This window comes from Lactuca serriola, chromosome 8 (genome assembly GCF_051521515.1).
Source record: "Lactuca serriola cultivar US96UC23 chromosome 8, Lser_US96UC23_V15, whole genome shotgun sequence".
NCBI classification, from domain to species: Eukaryota; Viridiplantae; Streptophyta; class Magnoliopsida; order Asterales; family Asteraceae; genus Lactuca; species Lactuca serriola.
Window position 1 is genome coordinate 241,504,339 of NC_136415.1, and position 20,283 is coordinate 241,524,621.

Sequence of the window (20,283 nt, forward strand, 5' to 3'; positions counted from 1 at the left end):
CAACTTGGGGACAAGGTAGATTTTCAGGGGCGGGGTATTGATACGAATTAGGGGAGATGGGGCTGTGTTTATAAGAGATGTAACGCAAGGGGCATTTAGTAATTTAATTAAAGTTAATTATAGACTTTATTTTTTGTGATTAAGTTTCCTAGTATGGTGATTTTCGTTTATATTTAATTAAGGGCTAGGGCCGGCTTGGGGAGGGGATATGAATTAAGATCTTTAATCTTTCTTTGTGTACATCTCTCTGAATCTCGAACTATCAGAGCCCCATTGTGATTTCTTTTAAGCATTAAGCTAATAGTAGTTGCAGCTTTGAGTATGTTCTTATCATGTTAATGTGCATATCTATAATGCCATGACTCATTACCCAAATTGGGAATAAGTCTCAAAAGGACATACGATAATTATGATATCACGCCATGGCACATTACTCGAATATAGAAAAGGTGCCAAAAGGATATTTGATAATTATGATATCATGTATCAGTAGATATCAATACCAAACTTCTGGTAATTATTGAACAATTACATACAAAAATATATAACATGTGACTATGTGAGGCGGAGTATAATTATACATACATAAATATAAATCAATTTTCATTTGTAGAAACTTCTTTCATAGCATATGAACTAGAACAAATTCTAAATATAGCACTATAGCAGCATTAGAAGAAAACATTTTTTTTCTAATTTTCTCCTGATTGTAAACATATGGGAGAGCATATAGACAGACATTTCATGAGCACTGGTCAATATAAAAGATTGGTTAATATAATAGAATACACACCACTTGAAGTGCCAATGGTTCTAATGAGAATCAGGTGAAATAATTGAGTGTTAAGAATTTCCTCCATTAAACATGTGATAACAGATTAGGAGCTGTAAAAGTGATGCAGAACATAGACCATCACCATCGGTATATATGCATCATTTTAACTATCCCTAAATTTCTATCTTCTTTATCTTATAGGTCCTAATTTGTGTGAGAACTATGCCAGACAGAAACATAAAAACATAGATGCATCATTTTCCCAACACAGTATATCTACGTTAATGCATCCAGATAACTGTATAGAAAAAATATGTATACGATTCTTTTCAACAATGCTAAATTGCTATCTTCTTTGTCTTACAGGTCCAATTTTTTGTGTTTTGTAGCATGCTTAGAATTTTGTAAAAAACAAGTAGAGCTAGTTCATGAAATCAATAAGAATTTGGTCAAACAGAAAATGAACTAGACAACCTACTAAGCCAACATCAATGACTCGGGAATCGAGGAGAGAAATGCATCGACAATCAATGCTTCCCTTTTCTCTGAGTGCAACTACTACACTGGTGGTGAGGGGAAGCGATTCTGCTGCAAGAGGAACCAGAAACTAGGGTGAAGTACTTTTCAAAGGAAGTGAATTACAAATATTGTCCATTTGGTATAATTGACAACTTCGAGTACCTTTCAGCCAATCAACCTCTTCCTTAACATGAAAAACAAACAAAAGAAGAGATAGATGATTATTCGATTACCTGATTCTTAGTTGGAGCCATGAAGATGAAAAGTGATCGTTCCTGCAGCAGGTTGGTGCGAGAGAAGTGGCAGGTCAAGAGCACAATAGCATACACATATTGTCTAATCTAACAACTTCATATTATATAAATACCGAATAACAAATAGAATAAACATTTTAAAACTGAAACATTTAAACATCCATATTACAAACATAGATCCAAATAGTAGTGTTAAAACAAAAACTTCATTGATAAACATGTATTTGAGAACTACTTGCATTCCATCGGATCTATGTGGCTTCTCTTCCTCTCTTCATCTTGGCAACTCTTACCATGACTGCAATGTATACCTTGTCCATGATTTTCTCAACAAAGATGAAAAGCCTCCATCTCCATGTTGAAGGTTAATTCAGAATTAGAGTTTAAATGCACGTTTTCTTTTATGTTTGAATAAATCAAACCTCCAGTGAGTGTGTTCCTGGTCTTTGGCAAGTAGTCAAGTTAGTTCCTAATTTGTAGCTAAGTTTCGGTATAAGTAGAAAGGCTAGTGTACGTTGAAAATTATCTCCTCTTTTGTTTTTGCTGTTCATTGAATAAAAAAATAGCACATAGCCTCTGCTTTCCCTGCCCCTATTCCTAACTATCTTTCTGCTTCTGTAGCCTTGATTAAAGTTGTTTTCCAGTTCTACCCCTCCTGTGACTTACTAAATATGTCCCCTGTGTATCTCACCATCATGTCCCCGGTTTGCTGCTTCATTAAAAGACTGTGTTGCCCCTGTAAAAGACCAACATTTGGTATCATAACATTCCTGGTGTATGCCAAAATATCAACCTCGTGTGATAGATATGTCTGGAAGCAATGGAGAAAAAGATGGTCAAGTCACACTACACTATCTAATGTTGTCAAGATCCAATTATGCTGCATGGGCAATCAAGATGAGGGTGTTTATGCAGGCCCAAGGTGTTTGGGAAGCTGTTGAACCTAGAACAGCCAATATAGTGGTGGAAGTGAAGAAAGATAAATTAGCATTGGCAGCCATTTATCAAGGAATACCTGAGGATCTATTGCTGTCACTGGCTGAGAAGAAAACAGCCAAAGAAGCATGGGATGCTTTGAAGACCATGTTTATGGGAGCAGACAGGGTGAGGACTGCAAGAATTCAAACATTGAAGTATGAGTTTGAATCATTGAACATGAAGGAAACAGAAGGAGTAGATGAGTTTGCTGTGAAAGTGAAAAACATAGTAAGTACCATGCGTACCTTGGGAGATACTGTAGATGAATCCTATGTGGTGAAGAAGCTACTTAGGGCAGTACCAACCAAATTCCTTCAGATAGCCTCAACCCTTGAACAGTTTGCTGACCTGGATGAAATGACAGTAGAAGAAGTGATCGGTAGGCTTAAAGCTCATGAAGAGAGAATGAAGGGACATGGTGATACAGAGGAGAGAAAGTTACTATTAACCCACCAAGAGTGGACTGAAAGAAATAAGAAGAAGGGAGAAGGTAGTTCTAAGTCAGCCCCAAAAGGCAATCGTGGTGTATCTTCACGAGGAAGAGGAAGAGGCCGGGGAGAGGTGGTCCAATGGTGGTCGTGGTGGTCGTGGCAGAGGTGGCTCTCACCAGCAGAAAGAAAGGAGTCACAATTGAGGCCACAGTCAAGAAAAAAGTGACATACAATGTTACAATTGTCAAGAGTTCGGGCACTATGCAGTTGAGTGCACGAACCCAAGAAAAGAGAGAAATCATGAAAGCAATCTGATCCAGGAAGATAATGAACCGGCTTTGTTGTTGTCATCCCTTGAAGCTAAAGAAGAAGCAGGGGAAGTATTCTTGAATGAAGAAAAGGTCAACCTGAAGCTGAGATCAAATGGAGATGTTGCATCTGACCCAAACATGTGGTATCTGGACACAGGGGCCAGCAACCACATGACTGGAGATAGAAGCAAGTTTCAGGAGCTAGACATCACAATCCAAGGCACTGTAAGGTTTGACAACAATTCAAAAGTAAGAATTGAAGGAAAAGGCATGATTACTTTTCAGTGTAAAAATGGGGAGGAAAGAAAATTAGAAGAAGTGTATTATATACCTGAACTGTGCAACAATATCATAAGCCTTGGCCAAATTGATGAAAGAGGAGATGAGATCAGAATCAAGCAAAATGTTCTGAGAATTTATGACTCCAACATGAGGCTGCTTATGAAGGTGCAAAGGTCATAAAATCGACTATACACGATAGAACTTAGAGAAGTCAGCTCAAGATGTCTAGTTGGTGAAATCAAGGACCCAACTTGGCTTTGGTATACAAGGCTAGGTCACGTAAACTTCACTGCTTTGAAGTCCATGTAAGACAAGGGAATAATTGAAGGAGTACCAAAAATGGTCATACCATCCGAACCGTGTGAAGGCTGCCTGGTTGGAAAACAGTCAAGAAAACCATACCCATCAAGTACAAACTTCAGGGCATAGAAGAGACTTGAATTAATTCATGGAGACTTGTGTGGACCAGTCACACCTCGTAAACCAGCAGGAAACAAGTACTTTATGCTCCTAGTCGATGACTACAGCAGGGTGATATGGGTATACCTGCTAAAAATAAAAGATGAAGCTCTTCAATCATTCAAGAATTTCAGAGCTAAGGTGGAGAATGAAATAGGTGGCAGATCAAAGTTCTAAGAACGGACAGGGGTGGTGAATTTCTGTCAAATCAATTCACCACCTACTGCAATGAAACGGGGCTCGATCGACAATTTACCTCACCATATTCACCACAGCAGAACGGGGTGGTGCAGAGGCGTAATCGTACAGTGATTGAAATGGTGAGAAGCAACTTAATGACAATGAAGCTTCCACATACGCTATGGGGAGAAGCCGTGAGTCACGCAGTATACGTGTTGAACAGAATAAGCACGAGAGCCTTGAATGATTCCACACCCTACGAGATGTGGGCTGATCACAAGCCCCATGTTGGTCATCTAAGAGTGTTCGGATGTGTCGCGCATATGATGATCAATAAGAACCACCTGAAGAAATTAGATGCAAGGAGCAAACGAGTGGTGCATCTGGGGAATGAAAAGGGGATGAAGGCGTACAGGCTATTTGATCCCGTCGCTGGGACAATCCACATTAGCAGGAATGTCGTTTTCGAGGAAGATAGGATGTGGATGTGGGAGAAGGAGATGAGAATCAATGGAACACCTGGACTAAGCTTCACTCTTGAAGGATTTGACTTTAACGATGAAGGTTTTGATGATGCTGAAAGCGTCGTCGATATGGATGGATCTATCCATGGGTCCATCCCAACCACACCCGAGGAGAGATAAGATGTAGACATGGGAGAAGGAGATGAGAATCAATGGAACACCTAGACTAAGCTTCACTGTTGAAGGATTTGACTTCAACGATGAAGGTTTTGATGATGCTGAAAGCGTCGTCGATATGGATGGATCTATCCATGGGTCCATCCCAACCATACCCGATACCCACATAACTCCAGACAATGTGGATTGGACTAACAGTGGAACCCAACCCAATTATCATTCGGATCCTCAATTAAGCCCACAAGAAACTCAGTCAAATACCTTGACTCCGTTAAATCAACCGTCAACTCCCATTACGTCCAACTCACCCAGCACCGCCTCAAGCTCCACCAGTGGTGGTGATCCAAAACGTTATCGCCTGCTTACCGATCTTTATGAAAACACCGCTGAAATCGACCTACCACCGGAAGAGCTTATGTTAGTATGCAGCAATGACGAACCTACAAGTTATTATGAAGCAAGTTGGAAGAAAGAATGGGTAGAAGCGATGAATGCAGAGATAGATTCAATTGAGAAGAATAATACCTGGAGCCTAGTCGAACTCCCAAGAGGAAGGAAAGCAATTGGGCTAAAGTGGGTCTTTAAGGTGAAATGTGACCCAACGGGAAAAGTTGTGAAGCACAAGGCAAGAATCATAGCAAAGGGTTACATTCAGAAACAGGGGATCGATTACGAAAAGGTTTTTGCTCCGGTGGCAAGAATCGAAACAACCCGAGTTATTCTGTCGCTTGCAGGCTCGAATGGGTGGCGCGTGCACCACCTGGACGTAAAGTTGGCCTTCCTGATTGGCTTCTTAACCGAAGAGTTCTATGTCTCACAACCTCAAGGTTTCGAGAAAAAGGATGAACCAGGTAAGGTGTACAAACTTACTAAAGCCCTGTATAGATTGAAACAAGCTCCCAAAGCTTGGAACTCGTGTTTGGATAAGTATCTAAAAAGTTTGGGATTCAAAAGGTGTGCTCAAGAATACTCAGTGTATACAAGGTCAAATAATGGGAATAAGTTGATCATTGGAGTATACGTGGATGATCTACTTATGACAGGAAGAATTCAGAAGATGTGGAAAAGTTTAAGAAGGAGATGAAGGTTAAGTTTGAGATGAGTGATCTTGGCCAGCTAACATTTTATCTTGGAATTGAAGTGAACCAACAATGCAATGGAATCACACTGAAGCAGGAAGCCTATGCCAAGAACATTCTAGCCAAAACCCGGATGTTAGACTGTAATCCCACCAAGAGCCCAATGGAGCATAAGCTCTCCTTGACCAAAGATGGAGATGAGGAACCGGTGAACCCAACAGAGTACAGGAGCATAGTCGGCTGTTTAAGGTACCTCACTCATACTAGACCTGACATTACTTTTGTTGTCGGTGTTGTTAGTCGATTTATGGAGAAGCCCACCGTAAAACATCTTCAAGCTGTAAAGGGAATTCTTAGATATGTAAAAGGAACTCTGAACTATGGTCTGGTCTACTCTAAAAGTGGTGAAAAGGTCACTATCTTAGGTAGAGATGGCAAAAAAAACCGTACCCAACGGGTACCCGAAACCCTAACCCGAGTTAACCGGGTAAATCCCCGAGTTGACCGGGGATGGGGACGGGGATGGGTATTACCTGAATATAAAAAGCGAGGATGGGGATGGGGATGGGGATGGTTTTACCTGTCGGGTACCCATACCCGTACCCGAAACCGGCCCCGATGGGTACCCGATATATATATATATATATATATATATATATATATATATATATATATATATATATATAGTATTATTTATATTTTTTATTTTTAATAATGCATAAGCAAATGTTCATTAGACAAAATAATGTTTTCTAACAATCAAACGTATAGTTTTGGGAAGACTTTTTATGTCTTTTTTTTGCAAAGAATGATTTAATTTGTAACCTTGAATGTTATTGTTCGTGTTTAAAGACATTCGGTGATTATAGTGTTTTATATTAGTTCTGTTATTTTTTTTTGTTGGTTAATATATAATTATGAGTTATTTTTCATAAAAGTTCAAAACTTTGTAACAGGGAAAAATCCCTGATTACCCATTGCGGATCCCCGATACCCATTGGTGATAGGGATGGTGATAGATTTTTAATCCCCAATAGGGATGGGGTCGGGTATGGGGATGGAGATGGGGATTCGGGTATAGGGATGGGGAACACGAAACCTGGTATACCCGTACCCATTGTCATCCCTAATCTCAGGCTATACAGATAGTGATTTGGCCAAAGATGTTAATGACAGGAGAAGCACACGGGGAATGGCATTCTATGTAAATGGAAACTTGGTCACATGGGCATCTCAAAAGCGAAGGGTAGTGGCACTTTCATCTTGTGAAGCTGAGTTTATTGCTGCCACTATGGCAGCTTGTCAGGGCATATGGCTGAGGAGACTTCTTGCTGAAATCACAGGTCAAAGAGTACCGCCTGTGACATTGCTTGTAGACAACCGATCAGCACTAGACCTGATGAAAAACCCCGTATTTCATGTTCGGAGTAAACATATTGACATTAGATATCACTTTATCAGAGTGTGTTGAAAATGGAGAAATTGTTGTGACTCATGTGTGTGGGAAAAGCCAGAAAGCAGATATCCTTACTAAGTCCCTAGCAAGAGTGAAGCATGAAGAAATGAGGGATTTAATTGGAGTTAAAAAAAAATCGGAATTAAGGGGGAAAAATGTTGAAGGTTAATTCAGAATTAGAGTTTAAATGCACGTTTTCTTTTATGTTTGAATAAATCAAAGCTCCAGTGAGTGTGTTCGCAAGTAGTCAAGTTAGTTCCTAATTTGTAGCTAATTTTCAGTAGAAGTAGAAAGGCTAGTGTACGTTGAAAATTATCTCCTCTTTTGTTTTTGCTGTTCATTGAATAAAACAGTAACACTTAGCCTCTGTTTTCCCTGCCCCTATTCCTAACTATCTTTCTGCTTCCGTAGCCTTGATTAAAGCTGTTTTCCAGTTCTACCCCTCCTGTGACTTACTAAATCTGTCCCCTGCGTATCTCACCATCCTGTCCCTGGTTTGCTGCTTCATTAAAGACTGTGTTGCCCCTGTAAAAGACCAACACTCCACTGCTTCTTGAACAACAGAACTCCAATAACACCCCAAAACCCTGTTGCAAATCCTCTCATGATGTCCAGGTAAAACCACCATACGTTCATCGACTCGCCAACTGCTTTATGTTTCTTCTTGAGAGTTGATGTTGTTGGGTCTTGATGATTTGAGCAATTCTTTGCCGATGGATATCCACAAAGATCTTTGTTCCCATCATATATTGATCATCAATAAAGGTCTGCAACTGATGGCATGTTGGAATTCTTCCTGACAAGTTGTTGTGTGACAGATTCAAATGGCTCAAAAAAGTCAAAGCAACCATGTTTGAAGGGATCATCCCAATCAACTTGTTTCCAGATAAATCAAGAGATTCTAACCTCGTCATGTTCCCAATGCTGTCTGGAATATTCCCACTGAGATCATTATTTGACAAATTGAGACCCAACAACATACAAAGTGCAGTTAGCTCCACTGGTATATCTCCAACAAGTTTATTGCTCGAAAGGTCCATGTTATAGACTATATTCCAAGTTGTTGTATATTCAAGATCAACACCTTTCATAACCTGAATCACATTCTCATTATAATCACCACGGCCATTACTATTATACCACTTGTCAGCACCATTAACCATTACATTCAACTCTCTTAGGCATCGAGGGATGATACTCGTTAAGTTGTTGTAGGCAACATCCAAAATTTGAAGATTTGACATTTTGCATAAAGATTCAGGAATTTCCCCGGTAAAGTTATTCCTGTGTAATCTAAAAAAAATTAAACTTGTCAGGTTTTCTCCAATCCAGTGGGGTACATTTCCAAACAATTGATTATCACCCACATCTAGCACTCTTAAATCTCTTAAATTCCCCAATTCTCGAGGAAGTTCACCAGTTAAGTTGTTCTCATTCAGTTTTAACCAATGCAATGACGAATGATTATGTGCTATATAACTTGGAATGACACCTGAAAGCAAATTGAACTAAATATCATGGTCTCCAAACCTTGCAAATTCTCAAGACAGTTGGGAATTGTCCCAGCTGTTAACCAATTTATGGAAAGATTAAGTAATTCCAAATCTGTCCATCTGCACATGGACCTTGGTATCGACTCATTGAAGTTTTTATTTACCAGTATTAATGTCGATCATATTTCTGAAAGGTTTGTCAATGGTCCACTGTGTTTGCTGTAGAGATCCCCCTTTGATTTCGAAGCCACTGCGGAAACCCATTTGAGATATCGCAAGAACTGAGATCTAGATGATACAACTGGAATGGATGAATCCACTCACGTGATACATTGAATGTCAACTTAGTGTTAGAAGAAGCATCCAAGTCACTCAACATCAAAAGGTTAGCAAAATGGGCTTCATAAACTATTCCTTTTAAAGAATTGTCTGCGATATCTAGAGAATGGAGTTTGGCAAGTTGTGTAACATCCCGGAATCGCAAGAGTAGAGTTGAAGGGCTAAAAGTGTAAGTTTTAGAGGATGACTCGGCGAGTCCATGGATAGACTCGACGAGTCAGGTTGCGGTCATGGTCGCGTGTCAAGTGGCCTACTCGGCGAGTCCCAAGGATGGACTCGGCGAGTAGGTGTTGTATGGAGAAAACCCTAATTTTCGGGGTTGGGCCCTATATAAAGAGAATTATACCCCTCCACAGCCTCCCTTATTCCCCCCTTGAGTTCCAGAAACCCTAAATTCGTGGAGAGATCATTTGTGGAGCAAATTAGAGCTTGGAGAGGTGTTGTTTGAAGAGATCTTGAAGGAGAAGTGGCTTGGATCAAAGGGCTTTGCTTGGATTCGAGTTTGGCTGCTATTGAGGCATCCTTTGGAGGTAATATCTTCGTCCTTAGGCTGTGCATTCCTAGTTTCATCATTTTGGGGTTTGTGGGGAGTATGTCTTGGAATGTTTTGGAGTTTGGAGGATAGATCTGAGGTTGCTACCTCAGATCTGGAATATTGAAGGCCTGGAGTGCATTAAAGTTCCTGTGTTTGAGTGCTTAGTGAAGCCACCATGTCCCAAACCTTGGTTTTAAGGTGAATATGGCTTAGATCTCGTTAGATTCACGTAAAGTTTGCCACTTTACGTGATGGATGGATTGTAGGAGGTTGGATCTATGTTTTGGATCAATTGCATGGCCTGAGATGCTTCTGTATGGATTCAGACCGGTGGTACTCGACGACTCACATGGGTGGACTCGACGAGTTGCTTGAAGATGGCCTGGGACTCGATGAGTTGGAAGAACAACTCGGCGAGTAGGTTGAAGATGGCCTTGGACTCGACGAGTCCATTTGGACTCGGCGAGTCTTGTCGAGGAAGTCCCAATATTTCTGGTTGAGTCGATGAATCGGTGAGTCAAGGGATGACTCGGTGAGTTGGGTGCGAGTGGACTCAGAGTTGTTGGACTCGACGAGTCTTGGGGTGACTCGGCGAGTTGGGTCGCTGATTGAAGGAAGTTCTGAGCTTATGGACTCGGCGAGTCATCGGGTTGACTCGGCGAGTAGGGTCAGTCAGGGGTTGACTTTGACTTGTCCGTGGTTGACCAGTTGTCTTCCAGGGGTATTTTGGTAATTAAGGGTATTTATTGAGTTGTATGTTTTGATGTTCAGTGGAGAAGTTCGTGTCAGAGTTCGGAGCAGCGGGATCTTATCTTTTCAGCCGACAGTTTCGAGGTGAGTTATCCTCACTATATCAACAGGGACTAAGGCACCAAGGTCGGACCTTTATTGGATTGAGATTCGGATATGGTTATTATGTTATTGTTTGACGTGTCTGCATCCTGGTAGCTAGGATGGTACATGCTAGGAGACCTTGTTAAGGTCAGTTTCCCGATATACAGAGTGATGCTATGCTAGTGACCGGTTAGGTCGGTAACCCGGTTAGGGTAATGATATGCTATGTGATCTGCTTGCTTGGTTTGTTGACTATGACTGTTATATGAATGTATGTTTTGTGCACATGATTGTTTGGACTGGAGATGGGTTGAGGCGGGTCCTGCTTTGTGCTGTAGGCCAAGATACCCAGGGCGGACCGGTTGTTCTGAAGGCCCAGCGAGCGGTCCGGATAGGCTGTAGGCCCCACGAGGGCGGACCAGACGTGCCGAGGCTCGGAGAGTGGACTAGGCCGACTGAAGGCCCGATGCGGGCGGACCAGTCACACTGTAGACTCAGAGAGTGGACCAGGTGGGTTGAAGGCCCGATGCAGGCAGACCAACCCCACTGTAGACTCGAAGGACATGACTAGACCTGGAGGATGGATCCGGTGGACTGAAGGCCCGATACGGCGGACCAGTCACACAGTAGACCGATATGCATGGCTGTTCTATGTTCTATTATGTTATGTATGTTTTATATGTTTTGGTCCGGAAGGTCGTAGCCCGGAAGGGCGTATACGTGGTTGGTATTTTGGGGGTATCTCACTAAGCTTTCGGGCTTACAGTTGTGGTTTAATGTTTTTCAGGTTCTTCAGGAGACTGTGGCAAGGCGAAGGCGCGATCGTACCGCTCCTCATGATTTTGTAGCAATGCGATTCTGGGAAATACTTAAATGACTTGTATTGAAAACCTTTTTGTAAACATTTTAATGAAAATCGGGTTGTTTTGAAAAATTTAAATTGGTTGTGTTTTTCGGATGTTACAAGTTGGTATCAGAGCCTTGGTTTGAGTGAATTGGAGAAACACTTGTGTGACTCCAGTCTCAAATCGAGGAGAGTTTTCAAAAAGAGAATTTAAAATGGTTTTCAAAATATGTAAAGGAGGACGCGGAGGTACGATCAGTCGGAGCCAATAAGTAACCCCAAAATACCATACATGACAATTGTTTTATTGAGCTTTGATAGAACAACATGCTAGAGTTAGGCTAGGGATCTTCAGGATTTATTGATGAGTTGCCTGATTTATGATGCCTTCTAGCCTAGGGTTCCTTGTGAGAGATTTCTAGTGTTCCTCTAGTTGTGAGGATAGAGCGTTGTTATGTCTGTCGCTAGGGTGTTGTGGGAGTACTTCATACAAATATGGGTTGGTGTGGAAGGTAGTATGGGCCCGTACTACTGAAAGCACGGACTCATACGCGTATCAGGGAAACCATGACCTCTAGGGTTGGGATGAGAGCTGGTTCCCGGGATAGTGGAATATGTCTGAGATTTGGTGTTTTATTTTCAGTATGGAGATTTCAGGGCACGCTGGGAGTGGATTCGGGTCAGGATCAGGAGCAGGAGAGGGAGTTCCGGGTGGGTCTGTACAGCCAGAGGTTGTCAGTCAGATGAGTACGCACGAGTTGGATGCGAGGATTCGTGAGATCCTGCATGATGAGGTTGCTGCATTGTTTCGGGCTGAGCTGCCAGAGTTGTTTGGGTCGATCAAGACCGCCATGGTGGAGTATTTTGATGAGCGCTATGCGGCTCTCACGGAGACGGCTGCCGCGGCGGCTACCGCAGCAGTAGCAGCGGCAGGGGGAGGAGCCAGTAGAGGTTTTCAGTATCGGGACTTCGATAATACGAAGCCTCCCACTTTTGATGGAGTTCAGGATCCGATCGTTGCTATGAGATGGTTATCAGATGTGGAGGGATGTTTCTTCACGTGTTCATGCCCTGCTGATCAGAGGGTGAGGTGTGCTTTGAACTTGTTGAGGCTCGAAGCAAAGGATTGGTGGAGATTGACCACGGGGTCGTACTCGGATGCGCAGAGGGCTGCGATTTCATGGGATCGGTTCAGAGAGATGTTCAGCACTCGTTATGTTCCGCAGGTCGAGAGGGAGAGGTTGGCTCAGGAGTTCTTGGAGCTGAAACAGGATTCGGAATCGGTGACAGAAATCACCAGGATGTTTACTGAGAGGGCGATGTTTTGCCTTGAGTTCGCTTCGGAGCAGGCTCAGATGTCCCGGTATCTGAGTATGCTAAAGAGGGACATCAGACAGTTTGTGTCTGCGCAGAGGTGCGAGACTTTGCTGGAGTTGCAGGAGGCCGCCAGGCGGCGTGAGTTAGAGATTGAGTTACAGATGCTTGAGCTGAGGCAAGCTCCGGTTCAGTCGCAGCCGGCGACGAAACGGTCTAAGACCGCTGATTCCAGGATGGGAGATCAGGGTGGCCACGTCTGTGGAAAGTGTGGAAGGGGTCATGTCGGGGTTTGTCGGTCCGGTGGAGCATGCCGCAAGTGCGGAAAGGAGGGACACTATGCGAGGGATTGTCGGCAGTCAGTGCCGGTTCGGGATTTGAGGATATGCTATCATTGTCATCAGGTTGGACATTTGAAGGTCAACTGTCCACGGCTTGCTGCAGGACCGGTGCAGGCTCCAACACCGGCTACGTTGAGGATCACAGGTGGAGATCAGGGTGGAGCGGATCCCCCAAGGGCTTAGGGTCGTGTTTTTCAGCTTGCTGTTGCGGGTATGTTCTTTCTGATGTTTTGATTATTTATGATTGTTGTGGAGTATTGTTATCTGTTGGTTTCGTTGGTTGGTTATGGAATTGCGTTTCGGGTTTTCGTGTGGTATCCGTTGTTCCTTAAGGGTTTGGCGAGTTGTGATCGAGATTTCGTTTTAGTATCTTTTGTTCCCTGAAGGATCGTTATGGTTATGGATTTGTACTTCGAGCTATTAGTGATTATCCTTGTGAGGATTGGTGGTGGATGCGGCGTTGGTTTGAAGGCCGGGTGGATTCTGCAGTCTGAGGAATGGATAGTTGAAGATTGGGTTCCTTTCGAGCGGGTTGTGCAGCGTAGGAACATGATTTGTATGAAAGTTGTTGGCGCTGGTGAAAAACATTTTTGAGTGCATGTGTTGATTCCTGCAAGGTTGCTTGGGGAGATCGGTGATGGCGACCGGTGACTAACTGTCAGTGTCTTAAGTGGGGGAGAATTGGAAATTCTCTGGATGATCGTTGGGCCTGAGAGGTTGTTTAGCTGCTTGGGGAATTCAGTGGTATTTCTATCAGTCGAGAGCATGCTCGTATGGGTGAGTAACAGGCGTGCGGGGCGGAATACAGACCTAGAGCAGTTGATTGAGGAAGGCATGGGAGCAGGCCGGGATCGAGTATGTATGATGGAGATAGAGTTCGGAACCCCTAGAGGGCTAGAACGGTATGCACGGGAGGATTTCCCGAAGGGATGGTTCGGAGTGATGAATGCTAGCTGAGCGGTCCGGATAAACTGAAGGCCGGTAGGCGTACCAGTTAGACCGAAGGCTCGGAGGACGGTCCAGTCAGATTGGCTGAAGGTTCTGAGAGTGGTCCAGATTGGCTGAAGGCCTGGGGAGGCGGTCCAGTCATGCTGAAGACTCTGCGAGTATTGCTGGATCGGATTGAGGTTATGGGTTGCGTATGTTGCAGTGTGATTACATTGGGAGGTCTGGCCCCGGGTAGCGATCTTGAGCAGTGAAGGTAGTGCATGGGCTTGAGAGTCCCTGTGATGAGAGTCAGAGTAGTGGTGATGCATGGATGTTGGGTATGCTTTAAAGAGGTAATGTAGCATGGGATGAGCACCATGGTGCCTGTCATGGTGACTGGGCGAACGAGTGGTTTCCTTGGTAAGGAAAGAGGGAGGAAGGGAAATCCGAAAAGGGGGTGCGAATTCACGGAAGTGAAAGCGGCAGTGTAGAGTTATGATTGGAGTGGTCCGTCGATGGTCTTTGAGTAGTGTGTTGCAGCGGTGGAATAAAAGCTCATTCGACTTGATATGTTTGCTCAGGGCGCGGAGGGAATACTGCAGGCGTAGAACCAGGGAGAGGGGTTCGGAAGGGACGTAGAGAGAGAGTCTTGGACTCTCAGTGAGATTCTGATCAGGGTTTTGGTCATGTTTTAGCGGTTCATCCTGGAAGGATGTTTGAGGATATCATCAGTGTATCAGGTTTTCCAAACCTGAGGGTGCTAGAGCTAGATCAGCATGTGTGTGTGATTGCGAGAGGAGAACTCGGGGAAGTTGCTTCGAAATGGAAGAATGGGTCTTTCAGTCGTCATGGGATGGGTAGAGTGGAATTCGGATCGGGGATCCGATGGTTCGTGGCATTATAGCCATGTGAGTCAAGTAAAAGATGAGAACTGGAGAAGTAAGGCATCATGGGTAATTCTCGGTTGTTGAGTGTGGTTATCGGAGGGTATAGTTGGTGCCCGGTTTGAGTAGGTGGTGGGGACACCGTATGGAAGGAGAAAGTGAGCTTCTAGTTCTATGGTTGTACCTTGAGGGACTTGGTTCGGTCAAGGTCAAGTGACGTGTCGTGGGAAGTAATTTGAAGATGAGATGCCGTAGGCTTAGAGGACAAAGCCTAATTTAAGTGGGGGAGAATTGTAACATCCCGGAATCGCAAGAGTAGAGTTGAAGGGCTAAAAGTGTAAGTTTTAGAGGATGACTCGGCGAGTCCATGGATAGACTCGACGAGTCAGGTCGCGGTCATGGTCACGTGTCAAGTGGCCTACTCGGCGAGTCCCAAGGATGGACTCGGCGAGTAGGTGCTGTATGGAGAAAACACTAATTTTCGGGGTTGGGCCCTATATAAAGAGCATTATACCCCTCCACAGCCTCCCTTATTCCCCCCCTTGAGTTCCAGAAACCCTAAATTTGTGGAGAGATCATTTGTGGAGCAAATTAGAGCTTGGAGAGGTGTTGTTTGAAGAGATCTTGAAGGAGAAGTGGCTTGGATCAAAGGGCTTTGCTTGGATTCGAGTTTGGCTGCTATTGAGGCATCCTTTGGAGGTAATATCTTCGTCCTTAGGTTGTGCATTCCTAGTTTCATCATTTTGGGGTTTGTGGGGAGTATGTCTTGGAATGTTTTGGAGTTTGGAGGATATATCTGAGGTTGCTACCTTAGATCTGGAATATTGAAGGCCTGGAGTGCATTAAAGTTCCTGTGTTTGAGTGCTTAGTGAAGCCACCATGTCCCAAACCTTGGTTTTAAGGTGAATATGGCTTAGATCTCGTTAGATTCACGTAAAGTTTGCCACTTTACGTGATGGATGGATTGTAGGAGGTTGGATCTATGTTTTGGATCAATTGCATGGCCTGAGATGCTTCTGTATGGATTCAGACCGGTGGTACTCGACGACTCACATGGGTGGACTCGACGAGTTGCTTGAAGATGGCCTGGGACTCGACGAGTTGGAAGAACAACTCGGCAAGTAGGTTGAAGATGGCCTTGGACTCGACGAGTCCATTTGCACTCGGCGAGTCTTGTCGAGGAAGTCCCAATATTTCTGGTTGAGTCGATGAATCGGTGAGTCAAGGGATGACTCGGTGAGTTGGGTGCGAGTGGACTCAGAGTTGTTGGACTCGACGAGTCTTGGGGTGACTCGGCGAGTTGGGTCGCTGATTGAAGGAAGTTCTGAGCTTATGGACTCGGCGAGTCATCGGGTTGACTCGGCAAGTAGGGTCAGTCAGGGGTTGACTTTGACTTGTCCGTGGTTGACCAGTTGTCTTCCAGGGGTATTTTGGTAATTAAGGGTATTTATTGAGTTGTATGTTTTGATGTTCAGTGGAGAAGTTCGTGTCAGAGTTCGGAGCAGCGGGATCTTATCTTTTCAGCCGACAGTTTCGAGGTGAGTTATCCTCACTATATCAACAGGGTCTAAGGCACCACGGCCGGCCCTTTATTGGATTGAGATTCGGATATGGTTATTATGTTATTGTTTGATGTGTCTGCATCCTGGTAGCTAGGATGGTACATGCTAGGAGACCTTGTTAAGGTCAGTTTCCCGATATACAGAGTGATGTTATGCTAGTGACCGGTTAGGTCGGTAACCCGGTTAGGGTAATGATATGCTATGTGATCTGCTTGCTTGGTTTGTTGACTATGACTGTTATATGAATGTATGTTTTGTGCACATGATTGTTTGGACTGGAGATGGGTTGAGGCGGGTCCTGCTTTGTGCTGTAGGCCAAGATACCCAGGGCGGACCGGTTGTTTCGAAGGCCCAGCGAGCGGTCCGGATAGGTTGTAGGCCCCACGAGGGCGGACCAGACGTGCCGAGGCATGGAGAGTGGACCAGGCCGACTGAAGGCCCGATGCGGGCGGACCAGTCACATTGTAGACTCAGAGAGTGGACCAGGTGGGTTGAAGGCCTGATGCAGGCGGGCCAACCCCACTGTAGACTCGAAGGACATGACTAGACCTGGAGGATGGATCCGGTGGACTGAAGGCCCGATACGGCGGACCAACCCCACTGTAGACTCGAAGGACATGACTAGACCTGGAGGATGGATCCGATGGACTGAAGGCCCGATACGGCGGACCAGTCACACAGTAGACCGATATGCATGGCTGTTCTATGTTCTATTATGTTATGTATGTTTTATATGTTTTGGTCCGGAAGGTCGTAGCCCGGAAGGGCGTATACGTGGTTGGTATTTTGGGGGTATCTCACTAAGCTTTCGGGCTTACAGTTGTGGTTTAATGTTTTTCAGGTTCTTCAGGAGACTGTGGCAAGGCGAAGGCGCGATCGTACCGCTCCTCATGATTTTGTAGCAATGTGATTCTGGGAAATACTTAAATGACTTGCATTGAAAACCTTTTTGTAAACATTTTAATGAAAATCGGGTTGTTTTGAAAAATTTAAATTGGTTGTGTTTTTCGGATGTTACAAGTTGCCTAATTGAAACCGGAATAGTCCCATTTAACAAATTTGAAGACATCCGAATTTCTTGTAATGAAACAAGTCTTCCTAGAGATGCTGGGATGGGGCCCGTTAACCAGTTGTAGCTTAGATTCACACTTGTTAAAAGTTTTAATTTTCCAAAGGATTCTAGAATGGAACCATTCAGTTGCTTAAAAGACATGAATTTCTTGTAATGCAACAAGTCTTCTTAGAGATGCTGGGATGGGGCCCGTTAACCGATTAGATCCTACACTCAAATGTGTTAAAGCTGATAAATTTCCAAAGGATTCTGGAATGGAAGCATTCAATTGCTTGGAAGAAAGGTCAAGTCTGGAAAGATTCCCAATGAATGTAGAAATGGGACCGGTTAACCAGTTAAAAGATAGATGTAATTCTTCTAAATATCTTAATCTTCCTAGAGATTCGGGGATTGGACCTATCAAACCATTGTCCCTAAAAATGTTGCCCGGAATATCTAAGTGCCTTAAACTGGTTAATCTTCCAAGTGCTTCTGGAATCCTACCAATCAAAGAACCACTTAAATCCAACGACTGCAAAGCATATCGAGAGCATTCTGATATGTTTTGCTGTGAGTCAGTCATTTCTATTTCAAAAGGATTTCCATATGCAACCAATGTTTTTAGGTCACACTGTCTCTAGATTCCAACATCCTCAATATTCTTAAACCGGTTAGAAGAAAGATGAAGGTCTAGAAGGTTAGGCATAATAGGAACCGAAGATTGCAACATATTTCCTAAGAGATCAAGGACTCTTAAGGAACTCATGTTTGTGAAAAAAGATGGAATTATGCCTTCAATTGAATTTTGGATAAGATCCATACATTAGATGTTAGAAAGTATACTGATATTAAAATGAGCGGAACATAGAAAAGTCTTATCTAGCCAACAACTTGACAAATGCAGCTCAGATAAAGAAGAAGGGATCATGTTTAGCAAGTTTGAAAAGTTCCATGACAAACTAAGACTAAAGCCAGGAAGATCTAGAAATTCAAGGGATGTCATGTTTTGGAAAAATTTAAAGAGGGAAGTTTTCAAAGAATTAAAGCCAAGATCTAGATGTTTGATGTTGGGAAGTATTCTACTCGAATTAACAGAAGTACCAAGATGGACATTGGAAAGTCCACAACCACCCAAACTTAACTCTTTTAACGAAGGGAGATTGTAAAACACCTTGTCCCAACCACTAAGATCCACATAACTCAAGTCGAGATGCTCGAGTGATGGAAGACCAAAAGTCCATGACATATCATCTGACATCAGCTCGGAGCCCGAGTTTGAACTGAGATCCAAAACCTTTAAATTAGAAAGATATCCAATGTGAGGAGGAATAATACCTTGAAAACCAGCATTAGAGAGATTGAGGTACATCAGCTGTTTGAAGGATCCAATGAAGTCAGGGATTTGGCTTCCTTGAAAAAAATTCTGACTCAAGTCCAGGTACTTGAGATGCTTCAACTCAATCAATGAATAATTCACCTCTTTACTAACTAAATAGCCTGCACCACCAAAGTAATCTCCTCTGAGATTCATGCTGTCAACGGTTCCAGTGAGACTGTCACAATGGATTCCTTCCCACAGGCAACAATCCTTCCCCACCCATGATGACATCATTCCTTTGGAGTCATCTATGATGCTGTGTTTGAACCTGAGAAGAGCAATTCACTCTTTCTGAGAGCAGGCCACACTCACATTTTCAACACCCAAACAATTATATTTGGTTGCATCCAAAAAAACAAACACGAAAGCGAGATGGATACCCAAACCCCTCAGAGTCCCCATTATCAACCCTCCCTAAATCTGTTTAATGAAAAAAGTTGAAGTCTAAACTGTAAAGATTGGTTGTTAAGATGAAGTGATAGATTATTATGATGAAGAAACCAGTTGATTTATAATGCCATAAATGAAGAACAACTTATTGCCATGGAAGACTTGAAGTCAATGGACATTTGTATCCATAACTTGTATTTTTGTGGTCAAAGGCTATCTTTATTTCTCTCTTGATCAAAATAAAGTGGTTTATGGCCAAGTCAGTTCCCCATGTCAGATGTAATTGCATATGGAAACAATTCTTTAAAAAATTATAAATAAAATGAAACACAATAATTGACAAACAAGCATTTATATTTTCAAGATATCCAAGATAATTTATAATCTTTGTAAATAGTAGGTGTAAATTATAAGAAACTTAATTTTGATGTTCAATCGTTTTACAAAACTAACTGCAAGAAAATAAGTTTTTTGTTATTATTTGACTTGACAAGGTTGATGTGCCAAGCCCAAGCCTTATTAAAAGATACTTTCTTCTGCAATTCCAAATTAAAGATATTATATTATCTTTTATAAAAATACAGTATTCTCAAATGCATTACAGTTTTATTAGAAATGACAATTTCAACCAAATTAAAGATATTATATTATCTTTTATAAACAATATATAATGACCTAAAGAAACAATGTATAATGAGGCAATTAGAAACAGTTAGTCATGAATCAATATATAGAAGGGTCAGGAAAAACGTCTTATCTACTTGAATTAGACTGAATTTAGCAATAAAACAATTTAAACACATAATTAATACAGGGGATGGGTCAAGAAAAATTCAAAAATTAAAAAACATGGAAAGCATCATACTCCATGAGATCATGAATATAGAAGAGCTTTTAAACGTTTCCTAGGTTAAACCAACATAATATATATTATAGCATCTCACTTTCATTTCATGAAATGTGCACCCAGTTATAACACTGTTCTTCAAAAATAATTCTTATTAGCACGCTATACTTCGAAAAATC

General features: G+C 42.7%; 1 pseudogene; it reads right to left on the reverse strand.

The window, feature by feature from the left end:
• Positions 1–1,799: 1,799 nt before the first annotated feature.
• LOC145067967 (uncharacterized) lies at positions 1,800–19,269 on the reverse strand (annotated as a pseudogene).
• Positions 19,270–20,283: the final 1,014 nt, after the last annotated feature.